The sequence below is a fragment of the Mobula birostris genome, chromosome 28, assembly GCF_030028105.1.
Source record: "Mobula birostris isolate sMobBir1 chromosome 28, sMobBir1.hap1, whole genome shotgun sequence".
Lineage (NCBI taxonomy): Eukaryota > Metazoa > Chordata > Chondrichthyes > Myliobatiformes > Myliobatidae > Mobula > Mobula birostris.
The window spans coordinates 28,386,257-28,395,686 of NC_092397.1; the positions used below are offsets into that span (position 1 = coordinate 28,386,257).

General features: G+C 45.4%; 1 non-coding gene across 1 annotated transcript; it reads left to right on the top strand.

The window, feature by feature from the left end:
• The first annotated feature begins 9,358 nt into the window (after nt 1-9,358).
• trnaa-ugc (transfer RNA alanine (anticodon UGC)) lies at nt 9,359-9,430 on the top strand. Its single transcript has one exon. It is a non-coding gene; the product is annotated as a tRNA-Ala (tRNA).

Below are 9,430 nucleotides of genomic sequence, written 5' to 3' on the forward strand. Positions count from 1 at the left end.
GTCGTGAGGGAAAAGTGAAAACAAAATGATGAATGTCCCTTGTTCTCGGGAAACTCTCCAGTTTTGGGCTATTTGCACACTAGATTGTCCCATATTATAATCCCGTCTTCATTTGAAGCAGGAAAACGGTCTCCTCGTTGGCGAAATGAACCTTGGTCTCCCGCGTGACAGGCGGGGATACTAACCGCTGAACCAGCGAGGAATAAACAAGAGTATGGAACCTGTCACACGGATGTCAGTGTGTAGGAGAACTCATAGAGTCACTCTGATGTTCGTTTGCTGAGTGTAGAGCTGGTGCATTTTACCCATCCGCTCCTCACTTTGTGACTGGACGGGTCTCAGGATTCATTAGCGATTCAGTCACTTACCGTGTTCAAGGACTGGGCAAAAGAGGGGATCCCATTAACGTCTAACTGCGTGTTGTTTGAACGGATACTTATAATCAGGATTTGTTTCCCTTTTACTGATACGTGAAGCAGGAAACCATTTGTAGCCCTTCGAATCTCTCGGGTCGATTCTCCCTTCAGTCGGATCCCAGGTGCTGTGTTTCTCCGGTCTGTCGGAACGTCGCGACATCCACTGGTCGGAATAGGAACTGCAACAGAGTGAGGAACGATCCTTCAGAAAACAGCTCAGACACAGAATCGAGTTACAGAATCTGATAGCACCAGAGACCATTCAGTAACCGAATCTGGTTTGCATCATGGGGCGATGGTGGTATAGTGGTGAGCATAGCTGCTTCCCAAGCAGTTGACACGGTTTCCATTCCCGGCCATTGCAGGTTGTACACTTTCAGGCTAAAAAAAAATCCCTCGCCAAGCACCATGAACGCAGAACTCTAATTCCTGAGCAATTTGTTCTGACTGAAATTCACTCTAATGGATCTGATGAATTCCTCATGTACGATGGTGGTGGTCCCTCATGTAGGATGATCGAGGACCCCAAACTGAATGAGAAAAACAGCATTAGACCAGGGAAGTCGGTTAGTTCCACGGACTCCGCTGTAGGAAACACACACTTTCTGGTCAAATCGAACATACATTTTCCTGACCAAAGACATGACCTGCCCCAGATATTCTCTCGTTCCCTCTTTCATCCGGCAGAAAGTACAAAAGCTTGAAAGCACGCGTCACAGTCTCAGGGATAGTTTCAGTCCCACTGTTGTGTCTATTGAATGGTTTCCCATAAGGTAGCATGGACGTTTGACCTCACAATCCACCTCGGTACGAAGCTGCACCTTATTATTTATCTGCGCCGTCCTTTCTCTGTCGCTGTTACACTTTATTCTGCATTTTGTTATTGTTTCACCTTGTTCTCTCCCAATACAGTGTGTAATCATTTGATCTCTCTGAACAGTGAGAATGAGAAGCTTTTAACTGTATTTCGGTACAGTATGTGACTGAAACACGTAGAACAGATTCAATTCCCCCTGAGCCCGTTGCAGCATCAGTAGGGAGCGCCGGCCTCCGGACAGCGCAGAGTTTCCCAGCTGGTAATGAAACACAGCAGGAAAACAAGAGCTGAGATCACAGAGGGGGAGCAGTGAGAGAGGGTTTCACTAACTCCCGTCGAAGGGAAGATTCAAACTCCTTCAGAGTACGCAGCCCTATTGACATCAATGGATCTGGGGTTGAGAGGTTGAAAGGTTCTCGGCATACACATCAGCGAGGATCTCACGAGTCTGTGAATACCGGCTGCGTGGTGAAAAAGGCACAGCAGCGCCTCTTTCACCCCAGACGGTTGAAGAAATTTGGTCTGGGTCCCCAAATCCTAAGGACTTTCTACAGGCACAGAATTGAGAGCACCCTAACTGGCTGTATCACTGCCTGGTATGGGAACTGTACTTCCCTCAATCACAGGACTCTGCAGAGAGTGGTGCGGACAGCCCAGCGCATCTGTAGATGTGAACCTCCCACTATTCAGGACATTTACAGAGACAGGTTTGTAAAAATGGTCCAAAGGATTGTTGAGGATCCGAGTGACCCGAATCTCAAACTGTTTCTGCTGCTACCATCCGGGAAACAGTACCGCAGCATAAAAGCCAGGACCAACAGGCTCCGGGACAGCTTCTTCCACCAGGCCAGCAGACTGATTAATTCAAGCTGATACAATCGTATTTCTGTCATATTGACTGTAATAAATATAGTACTATCTATTACATATTTACTATAAATTGCACATTGCACATTTAAACGGAGACGTAACGTAAATATTTTTACTCCTCATGTATGTGAAGGACGTAATTACTAAAGTCAATTCAATCCAATCCAATTCCATGGAAGAGATTTTGTCGTGCACTAGTCGAATCACAAACGAGAAAATGTGCAGCAGATGCTGGAAATCCAAGCAACACACACGAAAGGCTGGAGGAACTCAGCAGGCTAGGCTGCTTCATGATCTTGAAGAAGGGTTTCGGCCTGAAACACCGACTGTGTACTTTATTCCATAGATGCTGCTGAACATTTTCTCGGTTACAAGAGAGAGAGAAAAAGCTACCGGAATACTAGCGTCCCTGGGTGGGCTCGAACCACCAACCTTTCGGTTAACAGCCGAACGCGCTCACCGATCGCGCCACAGAGACAAGAATTAAACAAGTACGAATAAATGAAGAATTTCAATTGAAATGCGGTTTCCTCTCTAGATGTATGACGTGACACATTGGTGTTTCAAAACATGAAGATGAATATCTGCTGCCGCCAACAGAGAATATAGCAGAGGATGATTTCGATCCATCGACCTCTGGGTTATGGGCCCAGCACGCTTCCGCTGCGCCACTCTGCTACAGGGATTATTAAGAATTGTAGAACTGTGAATGTTGCGCGATGTTTTGTGTGAATGTGTGTATGTGTTTATGCCTGTGTCTGTAAATGTCTGGGTCTGGTTCTCTGTCTGTGTATGCCTGTGTCTGTACATGTCATGGTCTGGGTCTGTGCCAGTATATGTCTGGGTCCATTCCGTCTCTTTCTCGTATACAAACTCAAACGTACTTCATTTCTTTTGTTCATTCCTGTTTTTCCTCTTTCTCTTTTTCTCCACCTTTCTTTCTTGTTTCCCCACTTTCTGGCCCACCCGGTTATTATCTCAGTGCCTTTTGTGTTCTATCCCGTCTTGCACCTCGTTCCCGATATTTCACCCGCAAAATGTGTTTTACTTCACTTAATTGTCTAGACGGACAATTCATCACACTGGTAAGCTCATTTTTAATAAATAGGACGTTTTCAGCCGAGGTGCCATTAACTTCCTAATCCTGTCCTGATGATTGAATGAATGTCGGAGTTGCTTCAGTGTTGAACCCGCAGTTCACCTTGTGAGCGGAACTCGCGACGTTGATGTACTGCAAGCACTCACCTCAAACGCAGCAACTCCTCCACCGGGATTACCTGTTGGTGTCATGTTCAGACCATCACGGCCGGACCAGTGAGTGACAGATGGGGAGATGTGGAGTATCGCTGATGCTTCGCACCTCCCTGCCACGCGGGGCGGGTTTTCCATTTCACCACCACAGCTTTGTAACTGAAACAGTAAGGGTCGGGTTTTAACTCTCCACGTGGGACGGTGTGAAGACAGGCAGGCAATTGCTTATCCCCTGGCCTGCTGAGTTACTCCGGCATTTTGTGTGTGTTGCTCGGAATTTCAACATCTGGGATTTCCCACCGATTTTTTTTAATTCACAGTCACCAACCTGGAGATGCCGGGGGTTGAATTCCTTGCCTGTCCATCGCCTCCCTCTGGTGCTCCTCCTCCGTTTCCTTTCTTCCATGGCCTTCTGTCCTCTCCTATCAGACTCCCTCTTTTCCAGTCCTGTATCTCTTTCGCAAAACAACTTCCCAACTGTTTGCTCTGCCCAGCCCCTCCCGGTTTCAGCACTCACTTGGCTTCATCCTTTCCTTTCCCCACATTTTAATTCTACCACTCATCTTTTTATTGCTCCAGTCCTGCTGAAGGATCTCGGCCTGAAACGTCGACTGTTCTCTTTTCCATAGATGCTGCCTGTTCCTCCAGCATTTTGTGTGTGTTGATCCGTGTCTTCTATCTCACTTGGCAAACCGGTGAATCTGCTTCCTCATAACGTCTCCCCAAATCTTTGATTAGATTAGATTATGAGGACACTCCGTCCTCGTTTATTGTCATTTAGTAATGCCTGCATTCAGAAATGATACAATGTTCCTCCAGTATGATATCACAGAAATACAAGACAGACCAAGACCAAAACTGACAAAAAGACGCATAATTATAACATACATGTATATTTACAACAGTGCAAAGCAATACCGTAATTTGATACAGAGCAGGCCATGGGCACGGTAAAAAAAAAAAGTCTCAGAGTCCCGATAGCCCCATCATGTCACGCAGATGGTAGAAGGATGAAAACCTCTACCTGCCATGAACCTCCAGTGCCGCAAGCTTGCCGATGCAGCATCCTGGAAGCATTCGATCACAGCTGATTCTGAGTCCGTCCAAAAACTTCGACCCTCCGACACCGAGCACCGGGCACCATCTCTGCCGAGAGCTTCGACCCTGGCCCCAGCCGCCAAGCAACAGGCAACGCTGAGGATTCGGGGCCTTCCCCTCTGGAGATTCTGGATCGCACAGTCGAGCGGCAGCGAAACAGACATGTCAGAAGTTTCACCAGATGTTCCTCTGTGTTTCTCACGTCCGCCTCCATCAAATCAGGATTGTGCACGGCACCCTGCTTGACAGATTACAGATATTCATTCCGGAGTGGCCACTGCGTGCTGCGTCGTGCAGCCATCTTCTCTGCTTTTTAAGTAGATATTCTGAGAAATGTTCTTATGTTGTAAAAATAAAATTCGGATTGATTAATTCAATAAAAGCTATTAACACATACCAAAACCAGCCACAGAAAATGTAATTAAAGTATCTTTTTTGATTTACGAAACTGACCCTTTCCCTCCCAGAGGCAGACTCTTGATATGAGTTGTTTCTCTGGTCTGGGAATGAGTTCCCAAATATTAAATTGAAATTATATCTGCTGGTGAATCTCACACCCACACAAACAACACACACAGAGACAAACACACACACACACACACACACACACACACACACACACACACACGCACGCACATTTACGCTGGAAAACTGAAAGTCTAAATGTGACAAAACAGAGGGATATAAAATAAAAACAGGTCTGGAAATACCTCAGAGGACCTGTCTAAATATTCGTTGCATGCGGACATCAATAAATACGCGACGGTCATAACCTCCTGGCAGCGTGTTATGCCTTTGAAGAGACGGTGCTGCGGAAGACAACAACGTAAGAAGCAGTGGAACTTTTTTTAGGTAGTTGAGCTGTCACTGAAGCAACGTTATAGGAGTGAGTTGACAAACTCAGCTCACGAAATTAAATGAAAGAAGTGAGAAGGGAATCTATGTCAAAAGCCAAGTGAGAGCGCAGTGCGGATGGTGAGGGACGAGGGAGCAGCAGCGAGGGAAGGATGAAGGGGGAAATATAACTTCCTCAGTGTTATCATTTCAGATTCTCTCTCCTGGGCCCGGCACACACCTCCTGTTACAAAGAAGGCACGGCAGCGCTCTGCATGTCATCTAAACATTTGACAGACTTCAACAGATGTGTGGTGGAGATTATATTGACTGGTGGCAAGAGGACCTGGCATGGAACCGCCAGTGCCCTTGTATGGAAAAGCCCAGAAAGCGTAATGGATAGAGTCCAGTCCAGCACAGTTATGCCCCTCCCCACCGCTGAGCGCATCTACACGGAATAGAGGGCCGCGGCCATGCAGGTCATACTCTCTTCACACAGCTCCATCAGGAAGGAGGTAACACATCAACAGGTCCATCACCCCGCAACCATCAGACTCCTGAAGAAGAATGGATAGCTTCATTCACCCAACACTGAACTGTACCCACAACCCATAGACTCACTTTCAAGTCTGTTCATGTTCTCGACATTTATTGATTATTTATTTATTATTAATATTTCGTTTGTCCTTTATTGTATTTGCATAGTTTATAGTCTTTTGCACATTGCTCGTTTGCTGTCTTTCTTGAGTGCGGTCTTTCATTGATTCTATTGTGTTTTATTGTATTTGCAGTGGATGCTCATGTGGTTACGAGTATATACTTCGGTAATAAATTTCGTTTAATCTTTCAACTTTGTACCTTAGGGAGATGAATCCATTTGGTGAGATGCGGATGCTGTTTCACACTGTTGGGCAGGAGGTGAAAAGATTGGCGCAGACCCACAGCTTTATTCTCTGGGACAGGATTGTGGCAGAGGACTGCACCGAACGGAATGCATTATCTACGGAAATAGAAGTCAGGAATCTGTGGCATTCATTGCTGAGGAAGCCAAGTAATTTGTATATTAAAAACGGACGGCTCTGGTGGTAAAGTTACTGGGTCTATTTAAAGCGGACGTAGGTAAGTTCTTAAATATTAAGAGTGTCACACATTATGGAAAGACGGCAGGAGAATAGGGTTGGGAGGGATAATAAATCAGCCACGATCGAATGGAGGAGCAGACTCCATGGGCCCAGTCACATAACACTGCTCCTGTGTCTGATGCTGTTATTGACTGATAGCATTGATTCTGAGATACTGTATTCATGCGGATCATTGTGTCCAATAGTTCAAAGAAGATTTAAAATTTATCAACTGCAGTAATGAAACTGAATTAACATTACTTCGAGGTAAACTGTGCACTAAACCTCTGCACTATACTAGAAACTGACAGTTACAGATTGAACCCCCACGCTCTCAGTTTGTGCCAGAGACTGATGGATACAGAATGAAGCCCACACTCTCACACTGTACCAGAGACTGACAGGTACAGAATGAATCCCACACACTCACACTGTACCAGAGACTGACAGGTACAGAATGAACCCCACACTCTGACACTGTACCAGACAGTAAGAGGTACAGAGTGAAGCCCACACTCTCACATTGTACCAGAGACTGACAGGTACAGAATGAACCCCACACTCCCACACTGTACCAGAGACCAACGGGTTCAAAATGAACTCCACACTCTCACAATGTACCAGAGACTGACTGATACAGAATGAATCCCACACTCTCACACTGTACCAGAGAATGACAGGTACAGAATGAACCCCACACTCTCACACTGTACCAGAGACTGACAGGTACAGAATGAACCCCACACTCTCACACTGTACCAGAGACTGACAGGTACAGAATGAACCCCCAGTCTCATTTGCACCAGAGACTGACAGGTACAGAATGAACCCCCAGTCTCACCTACACCACAGATTGACAGGTACGAAATGAAACCCACACTCTCACACTGTACAGAGACTAATGTGTACAAATGTTTTTGACCTGCCTGTTTTGTGAAACATACTCAAATTTACTGATAAACCCTGCACCATGCCTACTTGTTACCTCTTGAATAAATCCACGCATCACGTGATCGTGACTCGTCTCTGCCTTTCTAAAATGAGATTACACTGTACCTGTGTCCTCTCAAACTGAATGCGAACATTGTATTTACCTCCTTACTCCCAACTCAAGCTGCAAGTCAGCATTTGGGGAATCCTGCACAAGGACACCTAACTTCATTTGTACCTAATGGCTGAATTTTATCCTTATTGAAAAATCAGTTGACAAGAAAATAATTTATTTGTAAAATAATGCTTAATAATGGACTCCAACATCATGTTAAACACTGAAATCAGGCCATATGGTTGTTGCCCCCTTCCATTCTTCGAAAAGTGGAGAGAGAGTTTCAATTTTCCACTTTCCGGAAACATTTCTGAATCTAGTGATTCTTGAAAAGATGCACCATCTGTTCAGCTACCTCTTTCATATCTCTGCAATGAAGTCCATCCGGCACAGATGAATCCGCTTCCCAAGCGCGTCAGCCTGTTCAGTTATGGGAGGCGACGGGACGACACAAAGTGACTGGGGCGCCGAGGCGAGGAATAGGTGGATACGCGGGACAAAATTGTTCAAAAGACTGGGGAATGTATCGCCCCATGATTAAGTCGGTTGTGTGATACAGATACAGATACGGTGTCTCTGGCCATGGAGAACAACGACTTGCTCCTTCTTTCTGCAGAAAGTGACATCAATAGCCAGCGGTGGAATGAGAATGATGTGCTTACATATTTTGAAAGTTTTGAGGATTTCGCCCTCTTCGATAGACTGGGACACGAGTGTGCACCTTGATAGACCAGGGACGAGGGACGCATGATGCTTTAATCATGCAAAGAATGCAAACAACACTTAAAGGGAAAATTAGGAGAGGAAAGGAAAGTATAAGTTTGCTTTGACAGACAACTGGAAGGAGAATCCCAAGGGATTCTACAGATATATTAAGAGCAAAAGGATAGCGAGGAAACAACATTGGCCGTCACGATGGTCAGCGTGGTCATCTGTAAATGGAACCAAAGGAGATTAGGGAGAACTTAAAAGAATATTGTTTTACTTTAATTTTCTCAGGAAACGGACGCACGATCTATATAACTAAGGTAAAACATTAGTGAGGTTATGGGCAATACTCTGATTGCAAAAGAGGGGGCAAATTGGGGTGTAAATACTTCATGACCTCGTAAGGTATCCCTTTGTCCCTGTTGAAGGTTAGTGCAGAAATAGCAGGGGCGATTCTCATTTCGGTCTGGCACATAAATACCTCTGCAAACCAGGGATTGTTTGCTGGACTGTTCCGTTCCCTTCCTGCCTGAAACCGTCGCCTGCATCCTCGTCAATATCCCCATCAAGTTCAACCGCTGGAGTGAGAGTGGAGCATTGCCACGCCAAGAGAAGGAACTATCTATCGTTGAGTTCGGAACTGTCTCTTTGTGTCCCCGTGTTTAGTGTCCGTGTTCTGTGTCCGTGCTCCCTTTCTACTGCCGTACCTAGATACAATATGTAACAAAGGCTTCTCTTTCATCCTATTCATAGACATCATATCATTACACAGTTCCTTGAGAGAGAACAAGATAAATAAATAATAAAATGCAGAATAAAGTACAACAGCGACAGAGAAAGCACAGTGCGGGTAAACAATAAGGTGAAGTGTCATAACAGGTAGATTGTGAGGTCAAGCGTCCATCTTTTTTCACAAGGAAACCATTCAATAGACAGAACAGCGAGATTGAAACTATCCTTCAGAATGTGGTACGTGTTTCCTTTTTCGTGATCATTCTGCTGGATTCTAATTGGTTTCATTCCACAAAAATTATCATGGTGTTTAAGAAGAGAACTGAACAAGGATTAAGTATGATCGCACTGGATGGTGCAGCAGACTCGGGGCCGAATGACTGTGGCCATCAGACATTATCTGTGTCGCACTGCTCAATTGTGATATGCAGGAAGGTTTGGACCTGAACACTTCTGCATTTTAAGTGGGGATGTAGCTCAGTGGAAGAGCGCATGCTTTGCATGTATGATGTCCCGGGTTCAATCCCCGGCATCTCCA